The 20469-nt window shown below is 41.9% G+C and overlaps 1 protein-coding gene and 1 long non-coding RNA gene across 8 annotated transcripts in view; one reads left to right on the forward strand and one right to left on the reverse strand.

Moving 5' to 3' along the window:
* The first annotated feature begins 4632 nt into the window (after positions 1–4632).
* The window catches only part of DAB2 (DAB adaptor protein 2), a 49665-nt gene continuing 33828 nt past the window's right edge, over positions 4633–20469 (forward strand). For 3 of the 7 annotated variants that reach the window (XM_032337535.1, XM_032337534.1, XM_032337539.1), the window contains exon 1: positions 4633–5043. The gene's annotated coding sequence lies outside the window, so the exon portion shown is untranslated. Of the gene's footprint in view, positions 5044–18226; positions 18896–20469 lie in introns of those variants that run through there. The other 4 variants (XM_032337540.1, XM_032337541.1, XM_032337537.1 and 1 more) reach the window with 3 other exon arrangements.
* The window catches only part of LOC116586956, a 48254-nt gene continuing 47390 nt past the window's right edge, over positions 19606–20469 (reverse strand). Inside the window, exon 3 of the long non-coding RNA XR_004284227.1 lies at positions 19606–20285. This is a non-coding gene — a long non-coding RNA (uncharacterized LOC116586956). The remainder of the gene's footprint in view (positions 20286–20469) is intronic.

Raw genomic sequence — 20469 nt, forward strand, 5'->3', positions numbered from 1 at the left:
GCCAGAAATCTTGCAGTTAGTAAGAGATAGAGCCAGGATTTTCACCTAGATCTGATCCCAAATCCTACTTCCTGTGCTACATCATAAAGGTAAGCCTGTAAATAACATCCAGTTTCAGTTTTCAATGGCCTCTTTGAAGCCAAGGTCTAGTATGACTTCAGGGGTAGTAGAGTGTCATCCCGGGAGCTAGAAGTCACAGAATTCTTCTTTTACTGGGTATCCTTAAGCTGGGTACATGGTGAAGTTGACAGTTGCCTCCAACTGATCAAAAATAATAAAAAAATATCTGTCCTTATTCTTACTGGTGACTAAGACCTCTTTAACAATGAGTGGTGTCTTTCATGCCACTATAAGACACTGGATTGGAAATGCAAATTTCTGAGTATAGGTCAGTGGAAATGGCTGATAGCAGATCTTTCTCTGAAAACAAGTCTCGACAGGAGAGAGGGTAGGGAGAGTCACCATCAAAGCCAGGACACTATCTGAAGCTGCTGAGAGCCAATGGGAGAGAGAAAATCCAGTCTGAAGACCAATGGCACCTGCCTCCTATCATCCTTGTACTTCTCTCCACTGAGGTCTCCTCACTCAGAGAAGAACAGAATGAATATGCTCTTGACTACAGGAGAACTCGGTGTTGCCCAAAGTGTGGTCCCCAGGACTACAGCCCCTGAGTCACCCAGAAGTGGTGGCTCATCATTCAGATTCCAGGCACTTAACACCTTCCCCTTCCCCGCTGATCCACCCACACACCTTTTGAGTCCTGGTATCAGGCTAGAGCTGGGAACTCGCCCTTGTACAAAGCTCCCAGAATGTCTGCTGTGAACAGGAATTGTTTGGGGACTATTGTTCTAGAGGCCCAATTAGATCATGAGAACACCCACTTTTGAAGGATCTTGAGGAAAACACCTCAGTGAAAGCTATTTTATGGATTTCTTTTATAACTCTTCTTTTCCTTTATATTAAAATCAATTGGTGTATTTTTTTTAAATTATGCAACCCTGTGCTTATACCATTTCAGTTAGGTATACAAATGTGATCTCTGTATATCTGCATACAGGCTATTTTAATTTCTTTTTCTTTTTTGTAAAGCTCTTATTCCCTTCTCTCCCCTGTCTATTCTCATTTCCATGAGGTCTCCAGTAATGTATAACGCAATTCAATCTCTAGTCTCCCTTATACTTATACACACACACATACAAACTTACATGGATAGGTGCTGCTTTTCGTATTACAAAAACAGAAACATATTTTACATTTTCTGTATGTTGTTTCCTCGCTCAACAATACCTAATAGAAATCCTTCCATATCACAAGACATAACTCTAATTTATTCTTTTAAATCATTGCTATGATTTCACAGTGCAGATGAATCATAACTTATTCAATCATTCTCCTATTGATGGACACAATTTGTTCCCATGTTCCTACTCTATGGACAAGGCAGTGATTAACATCTTTGCTTTATTTCTAGGGAAGATTCTTACTCATAGGATAAAGAACTACATAAGTGTTGGCTACAATAATAATTAATATTGGTATTTTGTAGGTTTATATGTTATTTTTATTTTTAACCACTCTTTTCAAGTTGCTTTCCATATAAGATTTCTTAACCAGTAGTTATATGAGTATTCTTTTTCCCATTTACAACTTCTCATTATAGAAGTTTATGTTGGTAGGGAAATGCAATTACTTATATAACTTTGTCATATTGAATTTTTAAATGTCTCTCACTTTAAATATCCCAACTTTTGAAGTACGATTTGAGGTTTACTAATGCACATCATTAGCAAACAGTAAATATTGCATTCTAAGGAGCTTTGCAGGTACAGCCAGCGAAACAAAAGAAAAACGGGTTGCCTTCAATATGGCTACCCTCCAAATATTTTAGATCGATCGATTGATATGAAAAACCTCCAATATTTGTCATGCCTTGCCAACAGCCAAATCCGATAGGGTCAGTCTTTCTGTGTCTGTAAATACGGTAAGTCAAGGTCAAAGAACATTTTCTGGAAACAATAGCTATTTTCTTCTTTTATATTTATGACACTGAGGTGGAAGAAGAAAAGCTGTGACCTTGCTAGATCCAGAAACTTTAATCAGTCCTCGTTTGCTGAGAACATCTGGAAGTGTCCAGCAAGGCATCAAGGTGCACAAACAGTTCCCCCAGGACCACATTCAAAGTGCCATTTACAGTTCATGGGAAGTGGTGGGATTCAGAAAGTGATGTTTAAGGGAGATGGGGTGGGGGGGGACAGAAGAAAGGCTGGAGAAGGGAAAGAGAAATCTTTAGGTCTGTGAGCTAAAGGGGGGGCGGGGGAAGCAGCTTAAGTATGGAAGAAAAGACACACACATAGGATAGCTCGCACAGGCAGAGTTGCTGTGGAAGCACATTCCAGGAAAATCTTAAGAGATTACTTTAATAATAAACCATGCATTCTTCAGCAAGCCATCACGGGATTAACTACCCTTTTCCTAGGCTGGGAACACAGTCGTCAGGTTTTTTTTTTTTTTTTTCCCTTCTCCCTCACAGGCAGGTTTTGTGCAAGGGAAAGTCATGCAAGGACCATAGGTCTTCAAACATTACATTGAATTTTCCTCACCTTAATGTGCTAAGCATTAATTTTAATGGTGATAGGAAAAAAACCATTTAGACAAGGTTAACATCTGGGTGGGCTTGGGTGTGATTTTCCAGCTGCAAGGATGTTCATTTCAGACCTCCTGAAAAGTGAACAACTTCTATGGGATAGGAAACTGTGTTCCATCAGAGATTAAAAAGAGTTAAATTTCTTTTCATGCTTCTTTCTTTCTTTCTTTCTTTCTTTCTTTTTCTTTTCTTTTCTTTACTGTGAACAGGACACTGAATCACTGCCAGAAGCAATATCAGCACCCTAGAGATATAAAAATACTCTTCAAATCAGAGTTCTCCACTGTTGACTCTTAAGATTTCTGTGTAAAATGACAGAGCTGTCTGCTTTAAGCTGTCTGTGTGAGCCCACTCCTCATAAAGGACTGTTTCCATTAAAGTCTTCTCTTGAAACTCCAGCTCATTTGAACGAAATCATTTTCTTCCTCTGGCTTCTTAGACGTAACTCTTCTATTTGGTAGAGCAAACATATGTTAACATTTCTAGTAACAGTCTTCTGATTAAAAAAAAAAAATGTTTGGGTGGTCACTTCTGAGTTGAGAAAATATTAGCTATTGAGGTTAAAAGAGAAACCCCCTTTTTCCCCCAAATTGCCAATGCCTCTATGTGCCTGAAATCAGCTATCATTTGTCCAGCTACTCAGCCTTTGGAAGTGAAACCATCCTTCTGGACTCTTGGGTCTTAGAAATAAAGCAGTATGTCCTAAATGTACCAGAATTAAAGTTCTCCACATAAATGTTATAAATACTGTTCTAAGATTAAAGTCTGAATAAATACCTCTTATCATTCCCAGGAAGTCATATATACATGTGTGTGTGTGTGTGTGTGTGTGTGTGTATTTTTTAATAATAGCAAATCACCTCAGAGGAACATTGGAAACTGTCAGTTCCACTCTCCCCACCCCTATACCCTCAGGTGTAAGGGGAAGAGACAGGTGGCAGAAATCATAGAGGCCAGGAGAGAGGACCCTCTCTCTGTTGCAGGGTTTTGCAGCTCCGAACCCCCAGCTCCGGGGCAGTCCCAGGCCTGACCTACTTGAGAGCAGGGACTGCCACTCACACTGAGCTGCCCCAAATTACACAGCGGCTTTGCAGCTGGGCTAGGCTTGGACCACAAAATGCATCCTTGGTATCCCATGAGCCCGATTTGAACCCTCAGTTTCCAGAGGCAAAATGCAAATCCGCTGCGTGTCGCTTACTCAATAAAATCAAATAACCCCTTCTCCTCCAAATCATAATTCGGTAGTTTCACATTTAGTACACACTGTCTCCCACTGCCCCCCCCCAAAAAAGTGCTTTTCACAAAATAATTTCAAAATTCTTGAAAACTGACAGTTTCTGGGGGATACCGTACAAGTGTCCATGATTTTAAAATACGGAGAAAATGAATTCCCAGCTCGTGAAGGTTCGCGAAGCAATGCTGTGGCGTGCCAGTATCTTCAACTATTTTATTTCTCGCGTCGCAGATGGCTCTGAGAGGTGCAGGCAGCACAGTGGAAATCAGCGTAGAGTCATGTCAAGGGTCTGCACGGGGAGGTACATCATCTTTGTATCAGAGACGCAGCTCTTTTAGATCGGTTCGATGGGGGTGAACGTCTTTGTTTCCATCGATTTCAGAGCACTGGTTTTCTATCTGTCCATCAGGACTTTATTTCATCCGTAAGTGCAGCCTGTTTTACATGTGCCCACGCAGATCCCCCACCAAGTTAGGAGCGCCCGCCCGGGTCCTGCCTGCGGAGGGGCAATCCCACGTCCGGCCGGAGGGACGGCAGGTCCGAGCCGGGACCCGTCGCCTCTGGCCGGGAGAGTCAGGAGTGAAGGCGGCCCTTTGTTCCGAGGGCCCCGGCGGGTGGGGATGACTTTCGTGTGCCACATCACCGAAGTGGCAATCCGGAGAGGGAATTTGGGAGACGAAGGTCCGGTGGATCCCACCCCTTTCCTGCGGAGTTTCCCCTTCCTGTCCTTATTTGCCCCCTCCCCTGCCCCGCGTCCCCCAGCTCGCGGCGGCCCGGGCGGCGACGGCGCCCTCCTCCCTCGTCCCTCCCCCGCGGGGCCGGGGCCCCCTGCGATCGCCCCCCGCTGGCGGGGCTCGCGAGCGAGGGGAGCCGGGCGCGCGGCGTGGCGGCCGCTCGAGTTAATAAACAGTTAAGTTTGGAAGACTCGGCAGACACGTTGAGGGGGAGTTACCAAGCCCAGGCAGCAAAAACATCCCGGCGCATTCCTGGGGAGTCCTCGGCTGCCAGCATCTGATTAGAACCATATCTCGCCGGGAGTGGCCGCGCGGCTCGGAGGCTCCCGGGCCGGCGGCTATTTAAGCGCGGCCCGCCGTGTCGGCCGCGCGGCAGCCTGGAGGCTCGGCACCGGGAAGTCATGCTCGCTTCGCCGAGGCGCTAGCCAGCCGTGAGTCGCTCTGCCGTCCTTCCTCCCCGGGGCTCCATGTTTCGCCCTCTCCACCCCTCTTTTCCTCCCCTTGGGATGCAGCTCTGGGACTTGTTGGGGGGAGCGGGGGTGCGGAATCCTGGAGAGGGGACGGTACTCGGGAAAAGAGCGGTTTTGTGGCTTGACATCCGAGGAATGCTTCCGCCGACTGCATTTACCTTTGGGGTCGGGCTGCAGATGTCCAGCTTGTGACATTTCATAAGCGCCTCCCTTTGTGTGTGTGTGTGTGTGTGTGTGTGTGTGTGCGCGCGCGCGCGCTTGCTTAAAGACTCTGCGGGCAACCCTGGTAGGACGCTGGTGTGGCCGCTGGCCGCCTAATTAACCCCTCCAGGGGTGTTTATTTTTGCCCTGTGACAAAGGCAGGGGACCCGGTTTGTGCCCCCCCCCCCAAGCTTTTTCCTAGTGGCTGACAACGTGTGGCATGAAAATGTGAACTTTGTCTTACACCGCATTCTTAAGAAAGTAGCTGCCCAGGAGACTGAACAAACTTGTTTTAAATCCCTGGAGCGTTTAAAAGGTGTTGGCCTGCTTGCTGTAAACTGGCTGGAAAAATGAAGTAAGAATTCTAGAGAAGGGGGAAAAATGAATGGGTTAAAGCCATGGAGCTCCAGCCAGCCTAGCGGTTCTCACAGCATAGAGCAGACTCTTGTTACTCCCCTCCGGATTCCTTTCCTCTTGTTTGACTCAGTTCCTAGCCTGGAATTCAGGTCCGCTGTCAATGTCAGCAGGGAGCTGCTCGAGTCCAAAGGGAAATTTAACTGGATTAAAAGCACTTAAAGAATCTGGATGTTATCTCCGCGCCCTTACCACCCCCCAGCCACCTTTTCCTCTTTCCTTTTAGTTTGTGTTTGGAAGGAAGACAGGCACTCTTGTAAAATGAGAAGAGCAGCAGTAAGCTTCCAGACAGATGGAAAGACTTAAAAATTATGGAGGGGAGACTTCATGAATAGTAAATGTTGTTATTACACTATAAAGTGACTTAATGAAAAAATTTCTGGCCCTAATCAGGCAAAGCAGCAGGGGTAGGGGAGAAGGAGGTAAGACGGAACTAGCTCAAACAGAAGTAATGGTTGAAGAAAGAAGGCAGCTACAAAAATGCCTTCAAGATGTCTGATTAGGCTCTCGGAATGGCTTTGATGGGATCTAGAATTGATCTTCCTTACAGGCTTGAGGTTAGCTCCCTGCACAGCAGCACCCACCGGCTGTTGAGGAGGAAAGTACTAGCTGAGAATGGGGGAGCCCTGTAGCGACCAAATGGTTTGTCTCCCTGGTCTATGACATCCCCACGCTTGCTTCTTAACACCCACCTTCAGACCCTAATTAGGCTGCTTTTCTCTGGGCCTGGTGCCCCGCCCACCCCAGGTCCTGTCTCTCCCTCCTTGAAGGGAAACAGGCCTCAGTGACACCGTAGGAAAGTTTATTGCCTTGAGGATTCAGAAGTATTTGGGACTGAGCTCTCTTTAACCTTCGGAGCAAGGATCATTTTGGTAAAGTGCTGGGGGCATGTGGGTGAAGTACCACACTTCATAGAACATGGAGTGTGCAGTGTGGACAGTCTCCTGGAGAAAGCACGGAGGAGATCTAGTAGCCTTTTCCAATGTGTATTTCTGGGACTGATGACTTCTTCCAGATTCCTCATCAGTCTCCCTCCAAGGCAGACTAGATTCTTTTTCTTGTTGGTGAATAACTTAACTTCCCACTCTCAACTCTGTCCCTTCTTACCCAAACAACTGCCCTGGAAACCAGTTCTTCTTTAAGCTATACCCTCCTACATTTGATTGGAACCAATTGATGGTAATGGAATGTCCTCCACCTTTGAACCCTGACATCTGTGTTGTTGACATTCTGGTCTTGGGCACCGTTGGATCTTCACCTGAGGATGTTAGGAGAGGGAAGAGAGCCATGCATGGCACTTGTTAAAAGCCTTGCCTAATCTGTTGGGGGGGAGTCTGCATTTCCATTCAAGACTTCTGACAGTTTTAGATTCAACTAGAAGTCTGAATTCCCATGCATTCGGTTTATCTCTTGGCTTGCTCAAAACCTTGAATGAATCTTAGTCACCTTGTTCGGGTTGAAGGAATTGCTTTTAAACACTTGTTGGCATGAAGGTGGTACAGGGACCTCTAGAAACTTCTGACCAGATGGTTGGGAGTGATACTTATTGGCCTACTTGGCCATGCCTCAATTATCTGAAGATTAAGAGAGCAGAAAGACATGTGCCTTGTTGGGTGGCTCCTGGCCAGAAGGAGGCTTTGTGGATATGTGGTCTCTTGGTGACACAGCAAGAAGATGCTGCTTCATTCCAAATTCTACCATAAGCCTACACTTGCTACCACTGATATTTTTTATCTGAATGGTTTTGAAGGCATCATGTGTTTCTCTCCCTCAATCTGTCCTGCCTTCGGGATTGCTGAAGAGTGGGCTCTCCCATGTGTCCGGTTGTCCTCTTGGGCATCAGAACATGCCTTCCCACGTGGAAAGGCTTGACAGCAGGCTGGCTGGGGAGTGTCCGTTAACACATCCGTGAACATGTCAGGCTTTCTGTCCTCCACGAGGAATCAGAACGAGACCTGCACTGGCAATAAGAAACACCTGAGTAATAGGACGTGGTATTTTAAAATTTTCCCTGGTACTGCGCGTACTTCTGAATTGGAAGCCGTGCCACTGAATTGCACGGAGGTCAAAGTCACCTCTAGCGAGCTAGCTGCAACAGCAGCTCCGTGTGCTTGGTGGAAGCCCCATTCACCGTAACGTGGCCGGACTGGGTTGTATGAATCAGAAAGAGAATAGACCATCCGTCCCCTCTTGGACAAAAACCATGCTAATTTCTGATGAAGGGAACAGGGGATGCTGAGGATGGACACAAAGGGCCAGCACTCATGCCAGTTTCTGCCTCCCACCCTGGACAGTCAGGTAGTGGGGTGAGAACGTGGCTTCCAGAGTCTTGCCGCCTTGATGCAGACCCTGGCTACACCACTGTTGGTTACATGACCTTGGGCAAGTTGCATAACCCCTCTGTACTTAAGCTTCCTTATCTGGAGAATGAGAGTACCTAGCCCAAGTTTGCTAGGGAGATTGTTAACCTAATATGCTTAGAACACTGTATTCTCTCTGTCCTAGAAATACACGTGGTTTGTGTTATTTTTGCCCCCTGAACAACTGAAGGATGTGTCTTTGTGAAAACTGAAGGCAGAGTGGAGAATTTCTGCATCAAAACTGGGCACTGTGCGTCTACCTGAGAACGGCTAATCATTCAAGCACTTCATATTGCCAGTGTGTTTGCTGTGTTCACCGCTAGGACAGACAGGGAGTTACTCTGTGTTCTCTGCCAGGAAGCCTGTAGTTTGCTTTGGTCAAGCTGACCTCCTTGGGACTCAGTGAAGTCTCCGCCCCACTCAGCTTCCCTGTGGAGTGGAGTGGAAGCCGCTCTTCCCCAAGTCAGCATTACAGGAGAAGGAAGTGGGAAAGCAGGGACCACCCATACTAAACTGAGGGACTGGACCAGAAATAAAGTCTTCCGAATGCGTGCCGCCCCTGTCTATGCTTGCCCACATAGCTGGGCAGGTTGCCATGGTTACTCCCCTTCCCGCATCCTTCTCCCACCCTGGAAGGAAGCCTGCCACTCTAGGGTGAGCAAAATCTGAACAAATTGCTTCCTGATCTAAAAATGGAAGTTACTTTTTTATTGAGGTCGACTCTCCTGTCTACCTACCTCATCCTTTTCCTCTTCTCAACTTCTTTTAATCTTAACCCTTAATCGCCTAACTTTTGCTAATTCTTCCATCATCAAGGTAGAACAAAAGGAAGGCTTATGAAATTTCAGGAACACGGGAGCTATTGCCTCAATATTAAAGAAACCTGGCAGTTTTTCTCCGCTACCGTAACTTACACAAGCTAGCTAGAGGCAAGTGACCTTTAACTGCCTGAAACCGGTAAGAATTCTGAGTGAACCCAGCAGGCAGAGTGTTGAACTGTAAGGAAGTTACCAGAAGGCAGGATGCAGGAGGACTATCACCTAAATTTTTAGGTAACCACAGAGTAAGGGAGCAGGTAGACTAGGAAGTAAGAGTCCTGAAAAAGTGAGATCCAAAACACTGTTCAACCTGGAATAAATTTGGGGGAAGGATATGTGGTTTCACATTTTCTCTGGGTGAAAAGCTACCCTATTTCTCTCTGATGTACAGTTACGCTGAAATAGACTGAGATCTTTATATGACAGATGAAACACACAAGCTCTCATTTCACAATCAGATTCATTCAGTCTTTCAAGAGTGGACACTTAGTTACCTTCATGTGTGTTTCACAGCTAGAGAGAACTTGTCTAAAATAGTGGTTCTCAGAGTGTGGTCCCCAGACTAGCAGCACCGGCATCATCTGGAAACTTGCTAGAAATGCAAATTCTTGGTCCCCATCCCAGATCCAGTGAGCCAAACTCCAGCAGTGGGGCTCATCCAGCTGTATTTCAACAAGCCCTCTGCATGATCTAAGAGTAACTTTCACAATTCATTTGTTTTATAATTCAGTTGTTCAGTGGAAAGCATAACAAAGTATGTGCATTCCTACAGTCATGGAAATAATAAAGCAAAGCATTTAAACACAGCTCAATTTAACTGGATCTTAGGATACAAAAGATGAAAAGGCACAGACCTTGACATTTTTCCTACTATCTCAAGTTCGTTTTCTTGATCCAAGGAAAACCGATATACTCCTTATTTTTGTATTATCCCCTCACTTCCAAATCCTTTTTCCTCTTTTGGGTTAAGATCATAATTAATCTCCATTTATTAGGAGACTGCCCCAGTTACTTCTTTTAAAAAAGATTCTATAAACTAGATCATTACCCATGAACCAGATGGTTTTCTCTAACCTATAAAACTTTTTTATTTTGTTTTTCATGCAATACCCAGAGTGAAGATGAAGGCTTCTCCATATTGGTAAATGAATCTACTGCAACTTGGTCTTTATAGAGCTTTATGGTTTAAAAAGTACCAGTCCATTCTCCATTTATCTTTCACTCTAATAACTTAATAGAAAAATATCTCTTTCTTAGTTCAAATATGATCATTGCATGTGAGCTTGCTCAGGGTCATATCATTAGATAGGAGAGTCAGGATTCAAGCATGAATCTTTATCATTTGAATCTTGGTGTTTATCTGAATATTTAGTAAGTACCTATTATGTGGATTATGTTGCTAGCCTGGCAATGGAAGAATACCCAGTGAGTGGAATTCTAAAAGAAAATCTACATCACGTGAAACAAAGAATGTAGACTCTGGACCTGCACTGGAATGACAGCTGGGCCATTTCTTAGGCATGCTACTTAACGTCCCTGACCCTTAATTGCCTCACCCACCTCATCCAGAATTAAAGAATTGGAATTCTAGTTTCGAGGAGATGGCATGGGTTAAGGGTTAAGAGCTTAGACTCCGAACTGCAAATGACTGTCCACAACTCACTTTTCCATTTAAGACAAGAAATAGCGTGTCCGAGTTTCATTTTTCTCCATCAGTAAAATGAGTTACTACCAAGTTAAAGTTTAAGGTGAAGCCCTGGAAGCTGGGAAGCTGCTGCTTCAAAACTCCTCCTCCTCTAGAACTACAATGCTGCAATTAGGCTGATATTTGTAAAATGCTCTTGCTTAATTTGTTTTGAGCTTGAGGCAAGTTGAAATCTAGAGATGAACACATTTCAGCTGAAAAATTAGAAGACCTTCTTTCTTGCACACCTTGAAACTACTAAATGTGAGAGTCCAGCAGGAGAATGTGGCAATGCTTCATAAACCAGTACAGGCCCACAAATATTAACTCTCAAGGTACCACTTAAATCTCATTGGGCATGACAATTCAGTCCTCCTAAAGTCTAGAGTTGATCCTTACTCAAAGAACCAGAAAGTGATGAATAGCTTCATTTAACTGTGTCCATGTTGGATATAGCTGCCCTCCTTGTTCTAAACATTTCATACAATTGGCTTCACTTATTTTCTATACTTTAAGTGTCCTACTAGGGGTCCAGACCTGTTTTGATCTTCTGTGATCTGTTATGCAGATGCTGAAGTGCTTTCTGTTGTCAATTAGTTGTCATATGTTTGAACACCTGCAAGGTTATATGAAGAATGCTCAGTCTGGCTTTGGCCACCTTATTAATCCAGGTAGGAAGCATATACCTGACCTCTAGATCAGAGGATCAGAAGTGGGCACAGTATGCTTCCGAGTAGTTGTTCAAATATCTGTCCTTTTGAACAACAGTCTCAGCTGTGCTTTAATTACATTAACCCTGGGTGGTGGTGGTGGTATTTTTTGTTTTGGGGTTTGGAATTTTTCTTTTAAACCTTTACTTCTAAATTTAAACATCATAAGTGCAATCCCATTTTTGAAGTAGAAAATAAATATGTAACTGATTGAATAGGCTCTTCCATCCACAGCCGGTTGATAATAAGGAGATTTAATATCAATTTCTGCTTAGACCAAGGTTCAGCTATAACTGAAGCTTATCAGAAACATACATATTGACAACTGACAAAGAATCGAAAAGTTGATTTTATTCAACGTTGAAACTCTCTTTGGAAGGGAATCTTGTTGCATATAGGTGCTTGTTTAACTGCCTGTTAACTTGTTCTTTGGGAATTTCTGATTTATTCAACTTGTCTGAAGTTCTCAACGACTAAAGGTCGGCTGTAATTTTGTTGGATGATAATATTGACCTGACACCTGCTGGCAGACACATAAATGCCAACAATCGCTGCCAATAAGAAATTTAGAGTAAATGACATCAACTTAACTAACATGTGGTTGTGTTAAAATGAAGTGGTGTGGGTAGGATCCAGAGAAGAAAAGGATACCAGTATGTGATAATGGACTTAGCTTTTGCAAGAATGGTGGATATCAGATAGAAGAAAAATGTATCCTAGGCAGAAGCACATAAGCAAATTATGCAGGTGCACGTCCAAGGATACAGACTTGCCAGTTTGACCAAGAGCAAGTACAGATGGCAGAGAAGGAAGACATGGATTTGGAAAGTAGAGATGGATTGCACTGAGCCTTAGATATAAGCACAAGAACTTTAATCCACATTTGTTATGCAATGGATCTCCTTGTTAAATCAGGAAAACAAAATGCTGACTCAGATTAATTCACCTAGCTCTACTGGCAGAATGACTTTGAGCAGAGATCGTTTAACTGTTGAACAAAAGCCTATATTCCATGACAAATCAACAGTGCAGAGAAAAGATTTGCCTAAGAGAATATTCGGGAGCACATGGAAAATATATGTCACCCCTAATGTTTTAAGTGCACTACTCTTTATCAAACTATGTGGATATCAGAAAGTAGGACCTGACCTCACAATTTCATTGAGTTGGGGGAGAGTTCTATATGAAATGGAGGGCAACAAGAGGTCATGGCAAGTGGAGAGAAACAGTAGGCTGGTGAAGGGTCGGTGGACTCCGCTAAGGCAATACACCATGAGTAGACCTTGAATGATGGGAAGGAATTCACATAGGTGAAGGCAGTATTACAGCCTAGGGTCGCAACACAAGAAAGTGGTGTGTGTGTGTGTGTGTGTGTGTGTGTGTGCGTGTGTCCAGGGCAAATGGAAAATATTAGCCTCCCTAAGGAATAGGTCTCTTTCTCTCTCTCTAAATATATGTAGATACATAGATAGATAGATAGAGATGCCTGATTAATATAAAACCAGGAAGGGGGTGCCTGGGTGGCTCAGTGGGTTAATCCTCTGCCTTCAGCTCAGGTCATGGTCTCAGGGTCCTGGGACCGAGTCCTGTGTCAGGCTCTCTGCTCAGCAGGGAGCCTGCTTCCTCTCTGTCTGCCTCTCTGCCTACTTGTGATCGCTCTCTCTGTCAAATAAATAAAATATATATATAAAATCAGGAAGGCCATGAAGTCTGATAGGGCACTCCCACAAGAATTCACCCATAAAAGTAAGTCATTTTACAACTAGTTTCTTACCACTTGGATTCTCATTGGACCTTTTTGAGAAGGTGAAGGAAAAATTTGTCTCACAAAGAGTTTCTTTACTTCAAGAATTCTAAATATCTTAAAAAGCACCTATGTTATGGGTACAGAAAATACCAAAATAACAGTGTAATGTGAAGTGGCGAATTGTGAGGGACAAGATACATGATACAAGGAAGTATCGCTCTTTTGGAAACAGGAACTTGGGGTGACAATGAGGCAAGATTAGGGAGGAATACTAAAAATAATTTTTTAAATTTTTTTGGTGGGGAGGAAGATGGGGAATGGACATAAAAGATAGTTCTAGAAAATAGAGGGTCACAGGTTTGCCAGATTTGGTAGACATGAGAAGAGTCTATGATAAAATCTTAGTTTTATGCTGAAATATGGCCAGTACTGTTATTGATCTTTGAGGCATATCCACATACCAAATACATTCTGTAGTTCTGTTTCCAGATAGCATCTTGAGATGCAAATGTTCAACTTTCTACATGAGAACTCTTTAATAGAAACAACGGAGGCAACCCTGTTCTGTTTTAGGATCTGGACTCTTACATTTCGTGCAGCCAACACTTGTTTATGGGCTTCTTACTTGCAATGATAATAAAGTCAGTTTTTGAAAGACTTACATTAACCGGATGCTACCGGATACTCCCCTGCCAATGCTCTTGTAAGTTGGCTGTGTTACTCAAATACCAAAGCACTTTGGTGTGGCCCTGGTTACATTTTCATAATATTGCTTCATTAAAATCTGTGATTCAGTAGTTTTGCCTGATCTGCAAGTGGCATTATTGTACTCAGAAAATCTGATGTGTGAGAGCGCTGCCGAACATGCCTGGTTCTAGAATATGGAGGTTCATGTCATCTCTGAATTGCTTGCCCTTCTGAAGTGACGAAACTGAATGCCAAATGAGCACAGCGTTTCTCGTGTTTGTGATATAACGTTGATTCGGAAATTTGGATAACTTTTCAGGAATCATCATTGATGTTCTTTAATAACCAAGTGAATCACGAGATTCTTTCCTCCAGCTGGCTCTGTCACACAGATGCTCTTTCAGATTGTTATGTGGGTATAGAGGACTCCCTAACATTGAATGTAAATATCTTCCATCTAATTAGTGCTTTAAGTAAATGTCATAATTTTAAAACTGTCTGTTGAAGAGGGTAATTAAGCCTTTAAGACAAAATTTGCATCTTTCCATGGTTGATATAAATAAGACAGCAATTTATACAGGAGTCCTTGAAGTAGAACTAATTTTGCTCCTATTAAGCATTATTCATGGCAATGAGACTTTCTACCCTAATCAGAAATGTTTCCTCTTAAAAACTTAGCACCCATTGAAACCATTACCTGCTTGTTCTCTCTCCCCTGCCTATACTGTAAGCCCCGTGAGAACAGAGGCCATGTCTCTTTCAGCACTGTGTATAAAGCATACCACAGCACTTGGCACACAGTAGGTGTTCAATAGCCAATAACCAGATGGCCAAGTGAATGAGTGACAAGATGCTCTCCTTTGCACCATTGACTGTAATTTATTATAGAGTGAGCAAAATTGGAAACTTCAGCTCACCTTATCATCTGTCGGTGTAAGTCAAACAGTTCTGAATCCTTTTTTTTAACTTTTATAATGAGTAGCATCCATATGTTCCTCTAGTTTAAATCTGCTCAGGGCCTGAGAAAGGCAGACAAGCTGTTACTGAAATTCTCCAGATGGTGTGGTCTTTTCAAGTCCTTGGGTTAACTTCTGCCAATGGAGTATTCGTCATAGCTCATACATCGATCTGACACGATGGATGTAATCACCTGGCTGATAATTATTGTAGTGGTGAATCGTCTCCCACCTGATACTTCACCCAAGGACAACTTCTTATTCTCCTTCTGTTTCTTCTCCTTAAGGTTGCCACTAACCTGCTTCAAAAAACAAAACAAAACAAAAAACCAAAAAAACCACTAATAAAAATGGAAGAAATAGATGAAATCTTTGGCTCAAGCACTGGATAATTAAGGTTATCCCCTTGACTTAACACAATTTCTGCCAAAATCAGAAGAAACCTTTTTTTTTTTTTAATTGGCATAGTGCTGCTGTAATGTAAGGTTGCGATATCCATTAGGCTCTTTAAAATGCCCAAATTGAGGCGCCCGACTAGCTCAGTCGGTAGAGCATGAGCTCTTAAAATGACCAAATTGTGTTGCCAATTCATTACTGTTCCACAGATTCCCTTGGGTCCAAGGAAAACAGCCTAAAACCGAACAATAGACCAAATGCTGACCAAGTTTAACAATCTCAGCATAAAAGAATTTTTTCAAATCTTGGTGACCATTTGATCCAAATGTTCATCTTTTTTTTAAAGATTTTATTTATTTATTTGACAGACAGAGATCACAGGTAGGCAGAGAGGCAGGCAGAGAGAGAGGAGGAAGCAGCTCCCCGCTGATCAGAGAGCCCGATGGATGCCGGGTTGGATCCCAAGACCCTGGGATCATGACCTGAGGGGAAGGCAGAGGCTTTAACCCATTGAGCTACCCAGGCGCACCCCCCCGCCAAATGTTCATTTTGTTTTTTAAGAATTCATTTACTTGACAGAGAGTGAGAGAAGGAGAGAGAGCACAAGCAGGGGGAGCAGCAGAGGGAGAGAGGAAGCAGGCTCCCTGCTCAGCAGGGAGCCCAATGTGGGACTCGATCCCAGGACCCTGAGATCATGACCTGAGCCGAAGGCAGAGGTCTAACCCACTGAGCCATCCAGGTGCCCCCAAATGTTCATTTTTTAATACATCAGGCATTTTTCTCAATGACTTCAGATAGGTAAGTCTCCACGAATGATGTCCAAGTCAGTAGTTCAAAGCTTACAGTGAGCAGCATTCCATAGTGTGCATGTTCATTTTGTAAGTTCTCCAAGCTTTTGAGTTTAATTTCACATGACTGAATTCTAAAGCACTTCATGATTCTATCTCTAGCCCAAGATAGACTGTAGATTTACCTACATTTTAAATATTACTATCTGGCAAATTAGCTTGTCTCTAAGGAATTTAATTTTAAAAATGCAGAACGGCACGTGTCACCCTAATATCACTATTCTAAAGGCGTAAGGAACAGAAATCTGTCTCTCATCATGCTTGCTCCCCTCTTAACCAGCATTTCCTTGGTACTGATCTTCCTAGTCTCTCAAGTTATATTGAAAACGTAGATAAAATGGAGAAATGCTATATATTCTGCTTCAAATGAGGAGCTATAACAATGTGACTCTTTTAGTCGGTAGTGGCCTTCTGTAAAAGATATTATTCTTTTAGGTGGTCACATTTCAAAATACCAATTCACTTATATCAGCTTTTAGAAAACTGACATTATGGGAATTCTATTTTTAGGATGAAATCGATCTTCTTAGAATGAAGGTTATAAGACATAATGGCCTTTGATTTTTTTTTTTTTTTAAGCCACCTCTAGGACACTTGGTTTGTTTGAAGTTTGAGCATCATAGCTTGGCAAGATGGATAACCTTGGATCTGACATTTGAGATTTGTTAGACCTTAACCTTTCAATTAAAAAGCTTTGATTCCAAAAGATTAGCCAAGTATTTAAATGAAAAAAAAAAAAAAGGCCATGTTGAATCACTCAAAGTGGCAAGTTCATGCAACTATCCTACTACAAAGCAATGTCACTCTTTGATGCCATGGTCTGTACTCAGATTTGTCACCACCCCAGCCTCCGCACCACTGCTCAAAACCTCAGTCTTCCTAGTACTGTCTAGACAAAATGTGGTTCTGAAAATTCACTCTAATCCAGTTTGACCCAGCTTTCAACCTTTTCCCCTCATATCAACCAACACAGTCCTGTGTTCTAGCCAACCTGACATAAGTATGCTTTACTCACTGCTATCAATTCCTCTTTCCATGAAAGTGTTTTCTGGCCAATTCACATTCCTCTAATCTGAAGAACTGAGTTTAGTTCTCTCTTTTTGCTAGTATAATTCTAAAACAGAGAAGTTAAAAGCATATGTATTAGCCTGTGGAATTTTTAGTGGGTTGGTTGACTTTTGTACTTCACCTTCTGTCCCGTCAGGTAGGGATATCAATCCTTCCCCCATAGCATTAAACGAGAGAGGTTTAGCATCATACATCACACATCACACCTGATGTATAATAAACATCCAATAAATTTAACTTGCAAAAATAGGGTATTCTTTCTGCGTTCCTAAGAAAACTGTTTAAGCCATCATTAACCCTGCACTTTCAACCCTCTCTCTCTCTCTCTCTCTTTTTTTTTTTTTCCAGGACATTTACCACCTTCTGAAAGACTGTAATCTATTTATATGTTTCCCTGTTAGAGGGTAAACCCTACAAAGGAATAGAATGTTCCTACAAAGGAATAGATCTTTCTTTTGCTCATTGACATATCCCAAGCTCTAGAAGAGTGTCTGGCACATAGTGGGGACACAGATTTGTTACATGAATTAGCTTGCATTCAGGGACAAATTTTGTTTCCATTCTCTCAGTTATAGTGGTTTTTGAGCAAAGTTTAATCACCAAACCCCAGGTGCTCCAAATAAAATAATAAATAATAATAATTTTTTTAAAAAGCTATCAGTATTTGAAGGCCTTCTCAATCTTATAATAACGTGACTTCTGGGCAAAATCTAGGGTAGCTAATGACTTCCCATTTGTATAGTCACTCTGGCTAGGTGTGAGACAAATGACAGGCCTTTCAGAGTCAAAAGGGAAGGCATTTGTTTTTACCCTTTTAAGGGATTTTCTTAGATGGGGGTGCAAATGTAGAATAGAATGTAGGGTAAGGGACCTCAATGCTGGAGAGATTGACCCTCAGAAAGAAATTTTAATCACATCCACTCCTGATAGCCCCCAAAATAGAACTTGCTTGTGTTAGTGGAACTAAGAAAAAAGTCCTTTGGTGTTGTTTCTTTCACTATTTTCTTTGGTGGAATTCACTATCTACATACTTCAATAATTCATTAAGGAGTGCAACCTAGTTTAGAAAAAAAAATAACCTTACAACTATAAACATTCCTAATTTCAGACTTTGCTGCACTAGAAGGCATCTGTGGGGTATAGAAGGGCTTGATCATTAGTTTTTTGAGGATTTGTTTTAACCTCCTTGTCTACAATATTGAGTCTTTTTAATAAAGATTGGATTAGGAACTTAATAGTGGCTTTCAAAGAAGACTTGTCTTTGCACAGAGCTATAGAGTTCAGCTGAGGAAATGAATGATCTAATTACATTCTCTGATGCTAAAAATGCCTACATTCTAAGACCAGAAAATAGCAGATGCCACCGTGAATCTGTACAAAGCTTCTAGGACTGGCTCAAGTTACATTTATTTAATGACTATAATAGGGATAATAAAGAGAGGTGACACGTGGAACACCAATCTAATCATTTATATCCATCCCATGGTTGCTGTAGTATTTAAGTGTCAATTACTTAGCAGGCACAGAATTTTGCAACAGATCATCACTAGTTCAGAGACGAGACGAGATTGCTCTAAAAACTAATGAAACAAGTTGCTTAAATATTACATTTCTTATGAACCAGAGAAACTTCCTTTGCAGTGAGTCATTGATGTTGACATTCCTGTGTAGGCTAACCAGAAGCCTTTTTGTAGTTCAATAAAAATGGGACTATCTCATAATGGGCCGGGAGGTCTCAGGGAAAGCCCAGCAAAGTGGCATGTGATCAGCAACCATTGCTACTAGTTTGCCTTATGCTAGACCCAAGTTTCACCCCCATGTTTTATCATCTTAAAAAAGCCCAAGAGGGATGGCATGCATTTAAGAGGCCTGGGAGAGCTCTCATTCCATCTACTTATTCTGGAAAAGGCAGATGATGTGTGTGGTAAGTCAGATGATGATGATGATGATTGTTTTTTACCAGCTTCTTGCTTTGAAACAAAAACGTGCCCATTAAAGGATCCTTGGGTCTCTGAGTGCTAGGCAGGTATATGAGTAATAACTTAATGCAAAGGAAAAATACTTGACACAATGTCTAGCCAAAGCTCTGATGAATAGAAAACAGAATATACTTCCAAAGTTTTTAGCACAACTATTAAATAGCAGTAATCTCGCTATTAACTTAAATCATATTCAGGTAACATGGAAGGAGTAGAGGTTCATCCAGCTTCAGATTCACATGAAGATTCACGTACAGCTGGATATGATTCTGAATAACACATTTTAAAGGACACAGCAATAGATCCAATAAATGAGTCTTTATAGTTTAGAAAACCAGAAAAACTAGATGGTCCTAGTATATAAATTTATCATCTCAGATAAGTTAAGCCCTTTTAGGGAAGTAGCAATTCCTTTGGCACCATATGAATTGATGACTTGTTTAGTTAATTCATTTATTGCCTTGTAAAATATCCAAACTGAGTTGTTTATCAGGCTAGCAGTATAGGCTTATAAGAAACAGCATATTACATTGACGATTATTTCACAGAAATATACAGTTAAGACACTAATTATTTCTTCAATCTTGTAGAATAATAATTAAATCAAAAATAGAACAAACGAAACTATATTGTGATTGGGGGAAAAATAGTACTTTTCTAGGCTCCTCAAAATCAGTGGTGAATGCCACCTCAGGAGTTTATCTTAAAAGGGGGAAAAAAAAAAAGAAATGAAATACACAAAACTCGAGCCTTTGGAAATGTTGTCTAATGACATACCCAGGAAAATTTTCTTAGATATCTTATTTTTATGCAGCAACTCAAAAAAAAAAAACCTTTATTTAATTTATTTTTTTTTTTTGGTCCCTTCCCCCAGCCTGGAATGATTTTAATGTCAGAAAAGATGATGTAAGAAAGCAACCCAGTAGAATATGTAAGCTAGAAAGTCTTTGAAGTCACTCTTTAAATCCTACAATAAACTTTTTCTTAAATCTATACAGAGTAAGGTGAAACTCGAGGTCTTTTCCTTGTGCTCTTTGATTACTATAACTAGGAAGAAGATAAGTAAGTTGTATCTTCATTTCATAAAGGCACTTAGTTCTCTGAAACTTCATCCTAAAATGGATATTATTGGTAGAAGTTACTTCAATAGTTGCCAAAGGTGGTATGGAAATTGATCGTCTGAAAACTTCTTGGTTAAGGAACATTGTTTAATGTTTGGGATCACATGGGGTGGCTTTTTCCATGGAGGCTCTGGTAGATACAAAACTCCTTGAATTACTTTTCCGAACTTGCTGATTGTGCTTCATGATTCCTAAGGTAGATGTCTGGCCGTGTCTGTGGAAGGCAGGACCCATTAATGGTGATGACTTACATGATTCTGACAAACATAATTTTGGTTACATTTACTTGGATTTATAGAGAGAGAGTTCATGAAACAACATCTATCTCACATGCTGAGACTTTATAAATAAAAGTCTGACATTAAGTGGTAGGTTTTCTAATTGCAGTTGGAACTACC

This window comes from Mustela erminea, chromosome 3, assembly GCF_009829155.1.
Source record: "Mustela erminea isolate mMusErm1 chromosome 3, mMusErm1.Pri, whole genome shotgun sequence".
NCBI lineage: Eukaryota > Metazoa > Chordata > Mammalia > Carnivora > Mustelidae > Mustela > Mustela erminea.